Genomic DNA, 20,994 nt, shown 5'->3' with positions numbered 1-20,994 from the left:
TTCCTGAACATGACATGCGCATCACGAACACGCTATACGCGACCCAGAACAGGAAATAAGGCATCGCGAGCGGGTGGGACAATTGAAAAAACAAGATGGCCGCGTCCATAGGCGACCGCATGGGTAAAAGAAAAACACATCGCTAACGGGCGCGACAGGCAACTACGCATGCTTGTGAAGCTACGCAAAGCTCGCGTAGTGCAAGAACATCTTCGGGTAGCTTCGCAGAGCGCGACTACGCGCACTAAGCCCAGGCCTAGATGCAACACTGTGATACCTAATAAAATAAAAAGAAGATTCTCAAAGAAAAATTCTAAAATTAATTTGAAAGATTTAAAAAACTGTGCTAAAGGATTTGCCAACCCTCCCGAGTGCAAAGTGGGGACGTTGTTTAAGATTCGAACAGCACAATTGAAATCATTTTATTTTTTGCATTCAGCTTGCAGCTGAAGCAGCGAGCCATGCTCCTGTGCCCTAGCAGAGGAGCCTCCTCTGTTGGGGATAGAAAAGCCCACTTCACTTCCCCCATTGTAGTAAAGTCCCTCCCAAAATTGACTTTGGTGCTATGAGCACTGTGTGGTGAGTATACACATTATTATTACATATAGTGACCCCTACGGTATCCCCTAGGTGTTCTAGCAGTGGGGATCATGTATCTATAAAGCTCTATCATGGTTCACCTCTTTTCTCAAAGACGGAACCCAACCAATCCAAATAGGATCTTACACTTCCTCCTCAAAGAATATTAAATATGGAGTCCCGCAAGGAGCTATCTTAAGTCCTACCCTTTTTAATGCATATGTCTCATCTTTGGCTGACTTTAGCAGGAAATTAGGATTTGAAATCTGCTCCTATGCAGACGATATTCAATTGGCGATTCCTCTGCTAAATAAACTGACCAATACTGAGAGCAAGTACAACCTAATAAATTGCCTCACATAACTTGCAAGCTGGATGTCCCGCCATTGTTTAAAATTAAATGCCAGGAAGGTCCGAAATCCTACTTTTTGGAGGCTCCCAGACGATTTGGGATAATAGTTGGTGGTCCCAGGCCCTAGGCCCTAGGTACCGCCCCAAAACCTAAGCGAGCAGCAAAAAACTTGGGCATTGTCTTTGATGACACCCTTTTCATGCAGAACCATATACGCACTCTATGCACCACACTGAAATTGCTCAGAGGACTGTTTCCCTGGATCCCCTCTAACTGCAGACAATCTATAATCAGGCTCTACTCTTGAGTAGACTGAACAACGGCAACGGCAATGCCCTTTGCATTGGCATGGCTGACTATCTCTTTGCTAGACTCCAGGTAGTCCAGAACGCTGCCGCTAAACTAATCTATAACAAAGAAAAATACAGCTCAGCATCTTATTGCCTAAGGGAACTACACTGGCTACCTGTACGTCAGAGAGCTAGCTGCAAACTCCTGTGCTTTGTGCACAAAACCCTGTATAGAAATGGACCACACATCTTGCGAGATTAGCTACAATTTCATGTTCCCCCACGAAATCTGAGATCATGTCATCTGGCCATTGCATCAGTCAAACACACATCAAAGCTTAAGATGGGTGATCAATCCTTCTCCAAAGCAGCTGCGGTCCTTTGGAACAACCTACCACTTGATCTTCGCCTGACAGACGACCATCTGCTGTTCAGGAAAAAACTGAAAACCACCTTGTTTCCCAGATACTGATCTCATTAAGACCAAACTGAATTGCTCAAACTTTTGTCCTAGCGCTGTGATATCCCTTGGAATGATTGATGCACTCTATAAATACATTAAAATACTAAATACTAAATAACCAGGGCCTTTATAAAAGATGCTTTGTATGCCCTGGTGATGAAAAATTGCATATTACATTTTTCCCATTGTAGATACCTAGCCATATAGCATAACATTTCAATAGTTTATGGATGTATAAATATTGCTAGGAATTGAATTCAAATATCATTCAAAGACTTAGAAGAATTGTATCCAGCAATACGCCACTGCTGAATGTATCCTAACTCGTATAGAAAATTCTTGTCTGTAAGCCAATATTCAGCCTTCCTGCAGTCTTCTCTGATTGGTCAGAGTTAACAGGATTAGCCAAGATGCTTTGATGAAGTGATAAGTGGCTCACCAGGGGAGAGGCTGCCTGCTGGAGAGGGCTCTACTAAATAGGAATGCCTGAGCAGGGGGGAGGGGTCATAAAGCACGAGGCTTCAAAGGAGGAACATGAAAGGCAGGGAATACCAGGCTACCTACCCCCATCCCCACTGACCCAGCCAGATAGCAGGCTTAAGGAAGGAAATAGGAATCTCCCTCAACTGGATCTTCTCATCCCCCTCCGGCGGAAAGCAGTGAGTCAGACTCCCCCTTTCCTCTCAGAACCCACACCGACCACCTGCGGGGTCCCCCAAGGATCCTCCATTAGCCCCACCGTGTCCAACGTCTACATGGCCCCACTCGCATCATTCGTCAGATCACACAGACTCAACAGCATATCATACGCAGACAACACCGAACCCTATCCCACGAACCCAACACCTACAACCACTACTTTCAAGAAGGAATGGTAGCGTTCACCAGGTGGATGAAGAACAGCTGCCTTCAACTCAATATGGACAAAAACGAAATACTCATCATGGGCCCACACCCCAATGCCTGGAACTATACCTGGTGGTCCCCGGGAACCCTCCTTCCCCCACGGACCATGCATGCAACCTCGGAATCATCCTGGACTCAGAACTCAAAATGGACTGCCAGATCAACGCTGTCACCGAAAGACCTTCAACTGGATCCCCCTCAAACAAAGAAAAACCCTCACCCATGCCCTCATCAGCAGCAGACTGGACTACGGCAATGCATTCTATGCCAGGATCAACAAGAACCTCACCTGCAAACTCCAGAACATCCAGAACGACATTGCCAGATTAGTCCTCAACCTACGACGCCACTGCCACATCAGCCAACACCTACAGACACTACACTGGCTCGCCATTGAGAAGCGAATCACCTTCAAGCTACTCACCTATGCCCACAAGGCCCTTTACAACACTGGACCCACCTACATTAACCACCATCTCTCATTCTACACACCCCAAAGATCCCTCTACTACCCTACATATTTGGAGCACTCTGCACCTTTTCTCTTTGAGAAGATCCACTCAGCTACCCCGTCAGACAGACAGAATATCAATACAAACCCTAAAGAAGTCTTGGATGGAACAAAACGCATAGGCTACAATAAATAAAATAAGTTTTTTAAAATACAGAGATCATGAATAAAAAAATCAATTTTTAAAGAAGGGTTATCATTGAGTCTGCGCATTATGTGACTTATTTGCATTTACTCTCCAGCTTTGCCTAACTATTATGCATTTTATTAGAAACTTTTACACATATTGGGTGCTGAGTCTTCTGTGTTTGGTGATAATTTCATCTAACGCTGTCCAGAACATGATATTCCCGGACATATCAATTTAAGAAAAATAGCTTTCTGAAATGGGAGCTCTCAACTGACATTTAAAGGGTAACAATGTTGGTGATTCCTCACACACTTCTGCTAAATATTAGTTTCTGTAGTTTGGGGAAACTTTAATTATATTGGTAATTAATTTACTTATGCTGCAGCAGTTTAAGATTAGTGAACATTTAATTCCCGAATCTTAGGTATGATATGTCTGGATCCTTAGAAATTGTAATGTAATGTTGAGTTGATGTTGGCAAACAAAGATTCTGGAAGAACTTTGTCACATTTTGTAAATATTTTTCCCAATCCAGCTTTCTTTTTGGAATTCATGACTCATACTACTTCTTCATTTTAAATGGAGTGGTCTTCAAAAGGTTTTAGAACACACATTTGGTAACCTTCTAAGATTTTTGTCTTTACAAATTGTTTTGCTTAAAACACATCCTTTGAATTGAATAGTGATTGTTGGCGAGTCATTGGTAGATCCAAAGGTATATGTGAAGCAGCCTCCTTACTTACTTTGTATTCATGTTGTCTCCAGGAACAATGCAATCTTTAGTGATTTTTTTCTTGACAAATTATCTGTAATTTGACTTCCTCTTATGGTTGTTTTGCGTAAACTGCTCAGAATGTAAAATTATTTATTGCACCTAAGGGAAAGGGATCCTAGGTTTTTCTTACATAACTGTGACTGAGTGTTTGTGTGGCAGATGCATTTAGAAGTAGCACATTCACAGATCTAGAGTTCCTTTGTGATCTAGTAATTATTACAAAATCATATTTATCAAAGAACACTTCATTTGCCTGCTAATTGGATTTGTTAGGGTATGCTATTAGCAATGTAGATATTTAGATTGTGGGCCCATGGTAATACATTGCAAAATAATGTTTTTATTTCAGGAAGGGCAATAAAGCAAGTACAAAGTGTGTTCTAGAGCTCAACTATCCAATTAGTGACCCCCTTCTAAATGTTCACTTTGCTTCTTAAATTCTTTATGAATAGTAAGCCAATTAAAAACATCCTGACATCTCTTGAGTACAGGTTAGACCAGGTACAGGTTAGACCAGTTGACAACATTTACAAAACATTTTGACTCTTGTGTGCATACCTAAACCAGTCAGAAGAAACAATCAGAAATTAATGTAATTCACACAAACATCCACTCTCATAGTTATTCCCTAAACCCTACAAGAGGTTTGCTGCACATTGTGCACAGAACGAATGCTGGGGAGGGACTAGAGTTAGCACATTGCTAAAATGTGTTGTTTTACTATTTGAAAATTTTAGTAATTTCAATTAAAAATAGCCTTTCACTACTTCACTGTTCTTTCTGCACTTTCACCTGTGAAAACCTAGATAATTGGCACACTTCATACTTTAAGCTACACTTACACCTAGATCTTTCAGTTGCAATTTACAAATGTTGTGGATGTACGCAAAATTAAGTCTCACTAGGTGGTCAACACATTTGCATAAGATATTCCTCAGACACACAGGCACAACTTTGTGAAGCAGTCACTTACATAGACGTTTTAAGGCATTGACAAAGTAGGCAGTTACACAGGGTCCCCACCTTCCAAAGTCCCCCCCCCCCCAAGCTGATTTGCCTCTCTATTTCAGCCTTATTTATCTATCGCAACCTCGTCACACTGTCTGCCTACCTTTACCTCGGACTCTGTCCCTCTCTCTATCCAGTGTATTTTCAGAAATTTGAGGCCAGAACACATTTTGGCTGTTTCGGTGGACCCTGTTTCTGATAATTTAACGTAAAGGTTAATATTACTTGGTGTTCTGCAGCCTTGAAATAACAGAAAATGTTTAATAAAGTTTAAAGTTGTTCAGAAAAGGGGGCTACAAAATATGTCTAGCCTGAGGACCCAGAAATCCTTAAGATGACACTGGCTACTTGTGTAAGGCTGGCAGAGAGGTATGCAAACGTAGAATATGCCTCAGTTTGCAAACTGTTCTCCTATGCCAAACTTTTTTACCTGTACATTCGGATTGGATATCACATGAGTACATTTCACCTTTTCTACGCTTAACCCCGATGCCTGGAAAGATCCGCTTTAATTGCGCCATATGTTTTCCTGATTTTCTAGAGGTGTTTAAGCCACAAAGAAATGCTCTCTCACTGATCCTTTGGGTATATTTTTCAATAACATCAAGCAGCAGAGAAAATGTCAGCACTGCTTCATAGCGTTCAATACAAACCTAATTAATCGGAGGAAAGGCGAGTAATGACCCTTATCTAATGTACCTGCCAAAGAAATAATGTGCTACAAACACCTTTGTAGAAATTACAGCGTTGAAAGGGGAATTGTGCTCTCGTGTTACCAGTGTGCTTTGATCAATACTGTGCAATGATAGGTTTCTTAATGATCCAACTCGAGGCTTGGACAAAGTAAAGGTCTGTACATGAGAAATGGGATGATGGGGGCAAAGTAACTGGAAAGGTATGTAATGGCTGACCTTGTGTCTATAAATATATTTGTCACAACAATTCCTGCTTGGCCTGGGTCCTTCTGATATCTGAAAATCCCAGCCAGCAGTTGTGGCCTTGATGTTATACCATTTTGCAGGTCGACAGGCAAAAAAATGAGTCGATCATTAATTTACAATTGACATTGTGTCCAAAATCATGAAACAGAGAGAAAGAGATATTTATAAAAATGTGTGCCAATGGATAGATAGATATCTGAGTGCACAGTCTCTGCTCTGTTGCAATAATCTGGCCTTGCTCTGAACAAGACACTTTTCTGGCAAACTGGTAATTCAAGAAAAATGCTCACAGCATTGCCAGCCAACAGTATTAAATCCCTAATGGACAGACGAAATGCATTCATATTAGACCTGAATGTATAAATAATTTAGGTCTAAGGGCTACATTTAATGAGCTACCATTAATCAAATTGCAGAATTTTGCTGTGCTTTATATTATGGGACTTGTTATCTGTCTTTAGCATAATCTGCCTAAGGAGGAACCAGAGAGCGTGGTACTCTCATTTCACTATTATGTCTGAATAATTCCACTCTGAACTGCAGCCACAGGCGATAGATTCACCCCGGAACGTGGTGCCCATGGACTAGCAGGATCCTTTGGGAAATAACACCCCTCTAATGTTTTTGCTAACTCTGCCTTACCAACTTTACACTCCCACAGCTTTTTCTGAGGCTACAAAGTCTTGCTTCTAATGGTGGCACCAAGCGCACCTTCATTCGTGATATCATTACGTTCACGGTGAGTCCAGTTAGGTTTGTTTTAGGTTGCGCCTTTTTACATTACCATGAAGATTAATGTAAGAGACAGTATTTATTTCTTTGCTGATAAAATGAGAAACTCCTCTTTAGTTCAAATATGTAATTGGGTTCTGATTAACTTTTTAAATGAGATTGGAATTTAGAAAGGAAGAGACAGAATATATAATTTTGGAAGGTGAAGATATAGAAACAAAGTTTAAATATTGACACACAAATACTCACCCGCAATGGCCACAAACAAATTATTTTTTATTTATTTCAATCTTATTTATAATAAGCAGCAGTGCTTAATTTGTAAAAAAATAAGTGCCTGGGCTCCAGCCAGCCGGCCACTTCCCCTTACAGTGCCCATTGCAGCTGTCAATTACAGTAACAAAGCAAACCCAAAGGGAATGATGGACGGAGTGTTGAACATTGCAAGCACTCACCCCCATTTAACTGATCTGGGTTTAATCCACCATCATTCTTTAGCTCACTCCGCCACCCCAGTTCAGTTATGGCCATATGCAAATCAGTCTGACCCCTGTGCCTTATGGGAACTGTCCAACCGAACTGCCAAGCCATGTCTTCCCTGGACCGGAAACAAGCATCCTGGGACCGGTTTCTGGCTAATCAGCCGTCATCAGCCAGGCTTGCTTGACTCCAGTGGCAAATGTCAATTACAGTAACAGCATAAGTAATGAGTCACACTCCTACAAGTGCTACAATTCAGACAATTTCAGGACCCCCAAGTTAAAATAATGGCTTTGGAATTAGGTATTATTCATTCTTAATGTATATTGAATTAATAAACAACGGTAGTTGTGTTCATCTGTGATTTAAAAAAACAGTGCCACCGTGTGACTGTCTTGGGTACTGGTGCTGACAATGAAGTGCCAGTGCCGAGCACAGGACACATTAAGCACTGATAAGCAATGCATATAGGCGAATCTCTTAACATTTCTATTTTCAGGCCCCCAGTTTTAAGATTGTGTGGGGTCAGGAAAGGCACTCTGAAGAATGATTTATGCACTTTCAAGATGTACATTTGTTAATAAAGAATGCTTTTAGTTGGTGTCATGATAACAACTGCAACTGCTTGAGGCTGCAACTCCCCCTCCCCCAAACCCCCCAGACTATTGTTTTTTACGCACTATTCTACTCCAGACAAAGACAATCATGGGCAAAGCAGTAATGGTCCTGCTCCAAAAGAAACAGTCCAGCTAGGAAAACTAGACCCTGTGTCTAAATGTGTGTGTGTTTGTGTAAATGGATATGTGGGTAGGACTCTGTGTTTGCTTGCTTGTGGCCGTATGTGTGTGTGTGTCTTTCTATATATCCAAGGGTGTACAAGTTGCTTTCTGGGTGTCTCTGTGTTTGTGTGCATATCTCAGTTAATACTGGAATATGTGTACCCTTTTGAGAGTGTATTTCCATGTGTGTCTTTATGTGGGTGTCCATGTGTGTGTGTTGCTGTGGGATTGCACTTTCCTTTGACTTCACAACTTTATCATGGTAAACATGTAACATTTCTCAATTTTCTTCTACATTTCTCCAGGCCTCTAAATTACCTTTAGCAGCCCCTTGGTGTGGCACTCACTCATAGGGCCAGATTAACAAACCTTTTGTGCTGGGATTGAGTCAATAAAGTGACACAAACCAGCGCAAAGCGTTGTTTGTTGAAATTACCGACCAGTCTGGAAAGCTGCCTAGAAGCAACGCACAGCAGTGCAAAGTGCTGATGTGCGTTAATCTGAGTGGCATTACATGGGTGGTACAAGAGTGTTCCATTCTACCACCCATGCTTTTTGACTCAAAACTAGACAAGGTTTTGTACCAAAAACTGATGCCAATTCAAAGAGAAATATATGTATTTCTGCTTTCTTTTCTGACTTTGCATGTGTGTTGCACTGTATAGCACACAAAGCAAAAAGAGTTTTAAAGTACGTTTAAGCTTTGTTTTTTGTATTGGAAGAGTACCCTTCCTGTACAAAAACTATGCTAGACTCATGCAAAAACCCTTGCACTTTGGTGCAAAGGTGTGTCTGTGGCGCACACCTGTCTGATTGTGCGACGGTACCAGGGAGAGAGGAAGAAAGTGCCATATTTGTGTAGATATGGCACTACCCTGTTTTCTCCTTGTCACGCAACTCATCGCAGAAAATTCAGGTGTTCATTGCCTGGCATCTTTGTAAATCTGGCCCAATGCTTCATATATTTTTTTCTATAGCTCACAAAAATCACAATTGCTTGCAGTTACATTTTTAAGATTCTCTTCATTAGCTAATCACAATTTTTGAGAAATTCAAATATTATTGACTGAGTATGCGACAAATTCAGAAATGTGGAAATTATGAATTTGCTGATTCATCCATTTGAGCGTGAACATTTTATTTTGGTTGAAATAAGGAAATTATGCTGCAAAGGTGTAATATGTAGATAGTTTGTCTAATGTATCTGAAACAACTCAGCAGAGTCACAAAAAACACAGCCTGGTACCTGGTTTACTCGTAAAGAAAGTTGAAACATTTCTTCTAGAAAGCGATTTCAGAACTGCTATTCAAACTCTTCACCATGGCTTCCCAGACTCCACACTGGGACCCATTAGGGGCATCCTATATGCCTTTTTCAGGGCCTGAAAAAATATGATCACATCACCCCCACCCTGATGGGACTCCAATGGATCCTCTTGCCAGCCCGCACCATCTTAAAAACCAGCAACATAATTTTCCAAGCCATCACAACCAGCTCTTATGCTTATCTTGCAGACAAGCTTACCACCTCTGATGGTTTTCGGCCCACTCACAGCCAGAAAACCACCATACTGTAGAGTAAGAAGCGTAAAAAGGAAAAAAGCTAGACAAAAGGCCTTTTCTATACATGCGCCTTGGACTTTTGCGGGGATTCTGCTCATGCACAGAACTATGCACAGGAAACCAGCACCCCAGTGAATTGTGGTGTACCAAAAAACTCAGCTCAGTACCCAAAACCCCTATCCGACTAACATCAGTGTCTCATTGGCTCTCCGTACTACAGCGAAGCTACCAATGATTAGACAACCCAGAACATGCGACTTAGGGTACTATCAGGAATGATGGGTATCAAGAACACTCTTTCGTTTTTATTCTCTTACCAGTCCATAACGTAAGTAATTAGAGACACAGAAAAGTTTAAAATGTTTATTTTTAACTACGTGCTCTAAGATGCTGAATTTTAGCCAACATAAGCAGGCATGTGACTAGAAATAAAACAATCAGCATTGTTACAATTCCATAAAACACAAAGGGAGAAATCATGTTACAACGATAGTGGAAACATGTTGCATCGCAACTTCTGAACCACCCTTCCCTGCTAGGAACTAGGTTTTATAATAATAGAAGATCTCTTAGGCTTAAATGGGGAACCCCATACCTCCAAGATCAGCAGAGGTGAATCACATCTCAGGATCAGCAAAGCTCTCTGTCTCTGGAAAGGTTTTTACTCCAAGTGCTTGAATCATGCATGCAATGCAATATTAAAGGCACTAGATTTTCAGTTGGTTGCAGCTGTGTGTATGTTGTGTCTAGAGCATGGGCCGATCAAACTGAATCAAGAGCATACATTGTTATTATGACCTTGAAGACTTCTGCACACAGTGTATAGACTAAGGTCGCGGTGTAAGTCTAGGGACGTGAAAAGCAGACGGTTCTCATGCGAAGAAAAAGCAAGCAGTTTAACTTACAACAACAGTTATATGTAGTGTTGTGTGCAAAAGCTGCAAAGTGGGAAAATGGCGTTTAAACTTCTAACACGCTTATGTTAACATAGCAATGTGTGCAAGCAGAACCCTGTCTTCACTACACCCTCCCCTGATCGGACCACGAACAAAAAGGGAAGCAATTTAAGAATTCAGAGTTCAAGTTCTATTGAGACAGAACCAAGTTCATAATTTGCCAAACTGGATAATTGGTAATGATTAGTTTGAAGGTGTAAGGAAAAAAGTAAAAGACCAGGAAGGGGCGGTATACTGCCCATCAAGTAAAGAGGAGAAAATAGTTAAAACATTTTCAAGTACAGTGTGCGTTGAAGATGGACGAGTGCCAATTTGAATCCATCAGCGTATAGGCACAGTATGTTGCAACAGCCTCCAAGAGGAAGTCATTGTTATCATCAGAAAAGAATTCAGCCATCCAATTTAATGAATTGAAGGAACATATATGTTCTTTGATAGCTGGAGCCTCTAGCACCATCAGAGGACAGCTTGCATGTTCTTCGAGGTAACTTTGTGCCAGGAAGTCATGTGCAGCCGCACATATATTCCAATTTCCTAGAACTGCATGCGCCCCGCGCTAGAACAGTCCAACTCATGAGCCACAAAGGGACTCAACAGTCGGGGGAGGAGACACCGTATTGTAGAGACACAAATCTAAAGCCCATTCAAAACAGCAATCCAGGCAATGGAAAACCGGTTGTACGCAAGTAAAGTATGTGAACCGGAAGGATAATCCATATTCTACACTCAAAGTGGCCAAAGGTAGCGTTCCATAGTAATCAAGCATCCGGTTGCGTAGCTGGAATAGCTGATGCAGGCAGTCTTGAGACACAGAGTGTGCAGCCATTTCTGAGCAAACAAATCAACAGCAGCACACCAGCAGCCAAGGTGAGAATAAATGGTAACCCGCCGAAGAGGCTGGAAAAAATAGAATGAAAAAATGCCGGTATCACACCAAATATTCTTTGGAACGAAGTCACAAGGCCCAAGCTCACAACTTTAACAAAATGCGCCAAGCCAGTTGTTGATGAGGCATTGAATATAGTGTGAATCAAAGCACCAAAATCAAGTGGGAGATCAGTATTTAAAAGCGCATGCACCTAGGTGCAGGGGGTAGCCATGTGAAGGCCAAATGTTTCACGAGAAGAGGTAAGGGCGACTTCTTTTTGGGACAATAGAGCCCTTATTCTGCTCATCTTGTTGAACTCTGCTTTCAAGGTAGAAATGGAGGGCCAGATGGATACTTAGAGTCTCCCATACGGGGGTGGGAAAAGCACATTTTTACAGCAAACTACACGTAGGGAGACGGTCACAATGTACGGACTCCCTGCCAGCAAGCTTTATTATTTAAAACTAAATAGCTACCATTAGCTAGTAGCGTGAAAGTTGGTGTTATAGCTGGCACTTTATTACCCTTTAAAATGCAAGCTAAATTTGGGGCTTGTGTGTTACATGAGCCATGCAATTGTATGTTCTTGCAAACCAGTGAGTGATCAGGTGTAGAAGTGCACTCCTCGCCCTTTAAATAAACTTCTTTACCCTTTCTCAGGCACCTATATTTGAATGGCAGAGACAAAGCTTCATGGAGATAGGCACTTCCCAATGGTTCATATCTACCTATGGCATAGTTTTTCATACATGAACTGAATTTAAACAAGGGGAAGGGCAGTGTTATTAATCCATGAACGAGCCATACAGCTGAATTAAACTCAGCAACAGAAAATGATAAAGGTTCCAATTTTTCAATATGTAAAAGGGAATATGTTGCATCCTTCATGGACTTGAACTCTTGTTTTTCACTGTGAATAAACGGTAAAAACAGAAATGAGGTATTCATGTAGTCCCAAGGCACTTTCCCAGACTTTAAAGTTTGTAAAGTCCAAGCAAACTGCAATATAGATCGTAATTAATTTTGACCATGGTACAAAACAGACACTTCATCCTGTACAATATCCACAACTGATGACACAATATTATCTAAGGTGTAAATTCTGGAAGAAAGAGTATTAATGCTATTGTCAACAACAGCAAGCACTTTTTCTAAATTAGCTTGATCAATGGCTCTTATTCTAGAAGCAGCTTTGATTTGAGATAATTTCCAGACTTCGTTGTAAATAGCATATACCCATCTTTTGGACCTGCCTCCTACAGGGCCTTTAACAAAGTCATTTAAATCAACATCATCAGTCAATTAGGACACATTAAGTTTAACTGATGCTAAGGTGGAATGTTTAAGCCAATTGTGACATAATTTGCCTACTGAATAGGTAGTAATAGAATGGGAAGTTTCAAAATGGGGGTCCACCCCAACTTGTGTATAGCCTGGGGCCAGACCCAGAAAACGATGTTGCCATGAATCTGAACTTTTCTGCCAAAATAACCAACCTTGGGGATCCAAGCTGGAAATGTTAAAGTAGGAATTTGTTATTAGGGACTGCAATTCATCAAGGGACCTATCAGTGTGATTGTACCATGTAGAGTATTCCCCCAGATCAGGAATGGAATGGGTATTACATTTTTTAAATGTAGCCAATCCAAAGCAAGTAGTTCGTAAAATTGTAGAGTTCAAAAACAAAATGTGGTTAGGGATGAGACATGCACGATGCAAAACTTCAGTGCCTTGCACTTGCCAGCTTTTAGAACCCCAAACAGATTTAAGATCAATTGTATCTTTCCGCAGCTCATAACCCCCTGTAGCTAATTGATCGATAAAGGACTTTCAATACAGTAATTTAGTGTGGGTGAATCTAACTTTGGAAGAGGACTTAGCAGTCATTTTAAAATAAAAAACCTGGGCATTGAATTGATTAAAGTCAGTAAAATATGTAAAAAGAATTTCAAGAGAGTTTTTGAGCTGCCTCCAATGGGAGCTGGACAATGTTCCCATTGTGTATAATTAACCACATTCCAAAATGTGTTTGCTATATGTAGTAAATGATTGCCATAGTGTTGGTAACAGAATAAGTCTGCATAATTTGCAGAGTCTAAGTACAAATCCTTAGCATCAAACGCAGCATAATATTTCAAATCAGAAAAAAGAGCCTCTACGGCTTGGACATCCCAATCATTAGAGCATATATCTTTTGTTTATCCACATCTCCCGTTGAAACACGGAGTACATTGGGGACATTAATAACCTCTGTTGGGCCATGAATTTGAAATGTTATAGCATCCCATACAATCCCGTCTAACACAGGCCAGGCAGTGATGTTGACAAAAGTCTGGTCCTTATTCGTGATGTGGAACGAGGAGTGGGGTGCCAAAGTTCCATCAATTAACCTGATTGTAGATCTTTCTTTAACATAATGTCCATTCACTAGACGAAAAAATATAACTTCAAATCCAATCGAAATGAATAAATTAATTGAGGAAAGCACCAGCCAAATGTAAGTCCAAGGGGGTATCATAAAATGTCTTTTAAACCAAAGAGCAAAAATAGAACTTTTCGATGGGGAAATTGATGTTGTAGAGTTAGTGTCAAATGAAAACGTGACTGGTCAACTGCACTTGACTGCACACCAGGCAACAACACATCTGTGGGATAGGTATACTCAGTATCTTCATGGGGATCACCAGCCGGTGGATTCAATAATGGATTAGCAACTGTATGCATCTTGATGGCAATGTCAGGCCTGATGGTTTTTGCCAAGGCCAAAACAGAATTTCTCAGCATTGCTGGACAAGAGACCGCTGGATTCATACTAAGAAGAATCGGCCACTTGTTTTAATTTGACATTGTCAATGGAGATGTACCTGTTATCCTTGCGACCAGGAAGTGAAGGTAAAATGATTGTTCTTGTACCCTGCACGCTAAGCCCTAGAACAGGTGCAAGATAATAGGGGCCAAACTCTTTCTTGTTCTCTACCTTCCCACGGACCAGGTCACCGTCTCGAGGTAGAAAGCCAACTACCGGAATCTAAAGTGCAGCACCAGTTGTGGAGGGCAAGTGTTCCTTTGTAAGACTGTCTTGAGTCTCTTGTAGGTTCTGTAATACAGCAGAATGATCATCTATGTCAAAGGGTGCGGCAGACGCTGCCATGTCTAGAGCCTCAAGGTCCGGGACAAACATTTTTATGCCAAAGAGCATTTCGTATGGGGTCCGCCCACCCAGGGACCTTCTAGGGAGATTATTAAGTGCACGTTGACCGCTATACAGATGGGCCAACCAGTTTCTGCCAGTACCTAAAACCCTAGCTGTCAAGGATTGCTTTAAGTCACGGTTCATCCGCTCCACAACAGAATTGCCCTCAGGCCGGTATGGAGACAAAAATTTAACCTGCATCCCCAAAGACCTCATGGCTTCTTTGTATGCATTAGAGGCAAATGCCGAACCCTAGTCCGAATGGAGGGCGCCTCATGGAAAAATTCCCACAAAGACATGCAAATCCCTGCTGATAGTTTGAGCATCAGCACTGCATTGTGGCCAGAGCCATAGAAAGCATGTGCACAAATCCACTGCAACTAAGATGAACTTATACACAGTATCTGAGGAGAAAGGACCGCAGTGATCTAAATAAACACACCCAAGTGGTTTATTAGATATGTACAGATGTGTTTGTGGTGGACGCACAGCAGTTGAAGGTTTGATCTGCTGGCAAATGCCACAAGTAAGGACATAATCACAAGTCTGTTTGTACAATCCATGCCACCAGTAACGTTGCTGCAAGATAGTGACAGTCGCTGAGACGCCTGCATGGCCCGAGGCCATGCCTTCGTGAGCGGCTGTTATCAAGTAGAGCCTGCGGTCTGCGTTGGGAATCAATTTGTCACCAACGTCGTTAATTCTTACATAGGGAACTTTATCAAGGCTTAAATGACAAGAGTATTTAGAAGGGAAACCTCTAGGGTAATTACCTCCCTTCTCTGTTGCAGCGATGGCTGCCAAGATGTCATCATCAACCTTACTTTTGGACCTTGTAACTGCTGCTAATTAATATTTCACCACTGCTGTCTTCGCTGCTTCGTCAGCAAGACTGTTACCAACAGCGTGTACTCCTACGCGCTGGTGACCAAGAGTATGAATTACATTCACAAGAGGCAGACGTTCTTTACGTTCTGCGACTTGAACCCAAAGCATTTTGTGTTTACTTGTCCTACCTTTGGAATCACGATATTCATTCTAAGTCTAAAAGAATAAATTGTCATTGAAATACTGAACACAATAGTAAAAGTCACTTACAATAAGAGTAGTCACACAGGGATCAGCAAACTCCAGTGCAAGCACCAGAGCATGTAGCTCTGCCAACTGGACAGTACAGTCCCCCAATGTCTGCGTGTGCACAACATCGAACTTGAATTCGCCATTCACCATGGTACCCACCACTATTGCGCAGGCTGCTGAATAACCATGGCTAGAACCTGTAGTCGGTTGTGCCGAACCGTCAGTGTGAATAATACAATGGTAATCCTCCAGCGGGCGCAAGGACAAAGGAGCAGGATGAACAAATTCATACTGCAAGTACTCCTGAGTTTGCAAAGAGGAATCAAAGATAAATGTGACATCCAGAGACGTTAAGGATGTTGCCCACTCTATCCAACGTGGATGCAAAGCTTTTGAATTTGGTACACTGGCTCTTGTCACTGTCTCAAGGGCAGGGTACGGTGTAACAACCAACATGCGTTTCCCTTGCGACGGCGCTCTCTCTTTAAGAATCGCCATCTGCACTGCTGTCAAAACTTTCTCGACAGTAGAACATCACATTTCAGCCAAAGTGTACAAGTGTGACTTGTAAGCAATGGGGACTGTGTCTCCCTCATTAAACGTCAAGTACGTGTAACCCACTGCGCCTGGCACAATTCTTATTATCAGGTTTGTGTTGTTGTCACGTGTCAGTAAGTATTTAGATTCAAGAAGATCAGACTGCAAAGATTACAGTACAGCTGAATGTTCTGGAAGCCAGGATGATTTGGTAAAAGTAGGTTGTATCAAGGCATGTAGCGGCTTGATACGCTGGGCATAATTGGGAATGTAAATATGCCCAAAATAAAAAAAACAGTAAAGATTGTAGATTTTTCAGAGTTGTTGGAGCGCGTAACTGTGCGCACTTCTCCAAGAAGTGAGGTGTTAAACCTTGACCTTCGTTGTTGAGCTCATAGCCCAGGAACAACACTGTGTACTCTGCAATGTGCGATTTTGCAAAGTTAAATTTGTAACCAAAGTCCGCAAACATAACAATGATGCGGTCAACGAGACACAGATGCGGCCATAATGCGTCGTCTGTGAGATAAATATCATCGATATAGGCAGACTGATAAGATTGAGTCCGAGACTGCTACCTTTGACGTTAAACGTGTGATGGCATTCCATCGGATAGTGTCTCACTGTTTACATTTATATGCACCACCAATAGCTGTAGCCGTTAGAGCTTTGCAGCTCCACCGACCAATCAACAAATAGACCGGCGGGTCGCAGGGCCTGGCTATCCAGTCCGAGCAAGCCTCTTAATCGGGTGCGGCTTGCGACGTCGGTACCTCCCCAGTCGGTTCAGATGCCGGCGTAGGAGTACTGATGGACAGGTAAGCCCGTGCTGCTTTCTGTTTTCTGTTCAGGTTTTTTTTTCTACTTTTTTCTACTTTCTTTAGTGTCTTGCCATGTTTAAATTGAAGATCGACATCAGGGTCTGCCTTTGTTAAAAAAAACTACGGCACCCTGTGTGCTTGGTCGATACTTTGCCTAACCTCTCGAGTCTTGACTTCTGCTCATTTACGACTGAAATACAGACTAGCCACCACTTTGGAATAGTAATTGAGCACTTTATTATATGACACAACGCTCCGTTTTGTACAAAACAGAGATATGGACAAGTATTCGACTTATGCACGTTCATGAATGCACCATTTGGCGCGTTTATTCTTACTATGAAGCATAAAAGAGCTTTTATTTTTCTAATAGTTTGTGTGTGGGAGTGTATTTTGGGTTTGTGGACTTACTACAAAGAGAGGCAGGTTTTCATTTGTGTTTACTTACCCTAATACAGAGCGGTGCTTCACTCTCCTCCTGAGCCTCTACCAGGTGGGGTGAGGTCTTCACTTCTTACAAGTTTGGTAAGATTTATACATCTTTTTTCATGTGGAATATGATTTGGTATCCCTGCACGACACAACGGAACACTATTATAACGAGTGTTGATATTAGTACGCTGATTTGGCTACACTAAGGTTAATGGGTTATAACCTAGTGATGTTTGTATGTGAATGTGTGTTTGAGGAAACTGTGGCACTTAATTCCTCCATTTTTTCTGACTCCTTTTAGTGAAAAAACACATGACCTGTAAGAACAAGGCAAGATTCGACACCTAGAAATCTTCAGGTGATCTCTATACTTGTCTTCATATTTATTATCACTTTTTCACTTACATTTTATTATTTGTTGCAGTAGTAATATTTGTTGTAGGGTCCTGAAGAAAGCAAGGACAACTACGTCCCCCATTGCTGAAACATGTCGACCTGGTACCACATCTAGACAGCTGTTTCTTAAACTGTCTTGACAAATTTTCAACATTGGTAGAGCGAGTACCACTTGAATAAAATTGTTCATTACTCCCTCATCCAATTTTAAATGCACTTTTTATTATTCTTTTGTATTTATTTTCTTTTGCACTGCACACTGTTGGTCACCCTACGATTTACCACTTACCTTTATAAGGGAGTGAAAGACCATACTACCCTCTATTTCAGGTAAAATGACCATTTTACCATCTTGGTTACCCTTTTTCTCTGAGAATAGTACATCTGGGCATATGGTCTCAAAGGAATCCCAAATGATGAAGGGCGGTTCCGAGTGGTGACTGATGGGTACCTTTGACCATCTACCAGGGTGTCTTTGGTTACCATTATTGTTAGTTATCTGGTAGGTTTTTTGTGCTGCATGGTGACTTGCACTGTTAACTCTCTACACTTACAGACCCTCTGGAACTTTTTTGTTGTTAGATAAATATCATCAACATACGAGTACGCATTAGGGTTGATGCTCTCTAAAAGAGAGACTGCATATGCAACAAAGACGCCTGGGCTGTTCTTATAGCCATGGCCAATCTTTTGAACTGTTTTTGTTTGCGGCCAGAAGTAAAGGCTGTCCATTGACTACTATTAGAGGACAGGTTATGACTGAAAAAGCCATTGAAAATGTCAAGTGAGGTCTTAAACCTTTTTCTCATGAGACTATCAACCAGGGCAGAACTGTGAGTATTCTGTATCATGTACGTCTGACAATGAGAGTTCAAATGCCAATAATCCAAAACTAGGTGGTACAACCCATCAGGTTTGGTTACAGTGAAAAGAGGATTATTCATGGGTGACACACATGTTTCAATTACACCTTGACATCCCAATTGTTCAAGGATTTCTGCAACGGGAGCTTTCGCTTCTCGCCGCATGGGATATTGGGGTTGTAGCTGTGGCAATGACCGCAATGGAATCTCATGTCTGGGCGAAAGTTTATCCCATCCAACTTGAGTACGGTACAAACCCGGTGCAAGCACCTGAGCCCACTCTTCTGCAAAATTCTGCGCCTGCTCCTTTGGCACAGTGCGTGCAAAACTAGGGAGGATTACCTCCTCCCCTCTCGGAGCGGGCAAAAGAAAAGGTAGGGGCCAGTCTGTCTCCGCTAACAAAATATCATAAGTAGAAGTCAGATTTTCCCAGTAAATCCCTTTTATTTTACGTTGTATGTCACCCTAAATTAAAAGGACTATTTCATATAGCCTGTCAGGGGGAGCCACTCTAGTGTCAGCAGTCTCTACTGTGATGAACGTGTCAGTGGCTGTCGCCTTCACATACGGACGCAGTGCTTGCCGCACTACTGTAACCTCCGCTGCGCCTTGTGTAGCAGCTTTAGCGCCCTTGTCAGGTTCCTAAGCTGTGTTCTCACTATCATTGGCATACCTTGCGGTTAACGCAGCAACCTTCTTTTTCTGAAACTGTGGGTGTTGACGTGGAAAGTCGTCCTGCTTGCCTTTACCTTCAGCCCGGGCTGCTCACGTCCTTGTGGGGCACCCTGACCTCTGCCGCGTACTCCTCCACCGGCTTGTTAGACCGATGTTTCCTGTGAAGAACGAGGGGAAAGTTGATCAGGAACCTGAGACCTAATTCTCGCGCGGTTGCGCAAATCATAAGTGCGCTCAGTAGGCACAGGTATTGGTGACGCAGGACGCAACCCTTGTTTCTGTTGCTGCATCCCCTGTTTTTTATTTTTCCAATTCTGTTTAGGAAAAACTGGACGGTCGTCTTTAGTAGACTTAGCTGTCTGAGTTTGCGATTGAGCTGCTGTTTTAGCAAAAGTCTTCACACCCAAACTATTGTGGCCAATGGTCTTATAAGCCTCTACAATAGTTTTCGGCAATTGCCGGGGTTTATTGCATTGGGGACAAGGCACAAAGCATTAGACACCTGAAAGTTAACCGCATCTCCCTTGACGTTAGCAAGGATGAGATCAGCAACTACGTCAAACACTCCAACAAGCCTCATTCCCAACTCGACCGCCGCCTCTGGACCATGTTGATCCTGAACACGCTTGATCACGGAGGGCAGGAGAGTCATAGACGGTGTGCCGATGCACTTCGCATAGACTGCTGCAAATACTTTACCCCAGTTCTCACAATCGGTTGCCTCAGGCACCAAGTCTTTCTGCAAACTAATGGTTAGAATCTTGTGTTTTTCCACAGGAGTCGTATTAGGAAACACTGCTTCCAGTTGGTCAATTTTCTTGGCAAGCCTGAAAGGCATCTCGTCCTTATCCTGGGGGTGCTTGCCCATTACCGAATTAACCATGACGGGACTAATTGTTATCCCGGCCAGTCCAACTGGTTTCGCCGCAGCTCCAGGTGCCCCAACTGGATGTTGCGTGAAACATATTGTACTAAAGCCCTATGTACCCCAACAATGGAGGTAAAGAGGTGTCGCAACACAGCTATAGCGACTGTTATATAACGCGGATGTGGTGTGAACCCGGCCAAGACTGGCCAAGTGGCCCCAGGTATAGACAAAGGGCCTAACCGAACGAGAGTTACGGAGTGGGGAAGGGCACCATTAAACCAAATATGCTTCCAAGTAGAAATCGGAATCTCCTGTGTCCTATAAGGTGCATAAATCGCAGGTACCGCTATGGCAGTGTAAGAATGGAATTTATCATCATCCGCATTCACAACAAGAAACGTAATCCAAGAGTAGAAAAGCTCAAATGGGGACGCTGCATCAGCACTCACCACAAAGAGCACCGCCATACCATCAACGGGCACTCCGAACTGAGTCAAATGACGCCGGAGTGTTACACGACTATGCTGAGCTATATCAATATCACGCTTAAGGACACAGTATAGAAAAAACAATCAATATGAATTACTGCACAAACAGGAAGTATTTCAAAGTACAAACCTTTTTTTAAATCTCAAGCTCGAATGAACCTATAATTCATCCATATAGGTAGGTTAATCCGTCACTGCTGTCAACCGGAAACAGGAGTGAGGGTGTTGTGGACTAAAATAAGCACTACTCAAGTGTCTCGAATATAGGACCAAATGTTGGGTGCGCTATGTTGCAGGGATTCTGCACA

The sequence above is a fragment of the Lissotriton helveticus genome, chromosome 10 (assembly GCF_964261635.1).
Source record: "Lissotriton helveticus chromosome 10, aLisHel1.1, whole genome shotgun sequence".
NCBI classification, from domain to species: Eukaryota; Metazoa; Chordata; class Amphibia; order Caudata; family Salamandridae; genus Lissotriton; species Lissotriton helveticus.
This window is presented reverse-complemented; position numbering follows the sequence as displayed.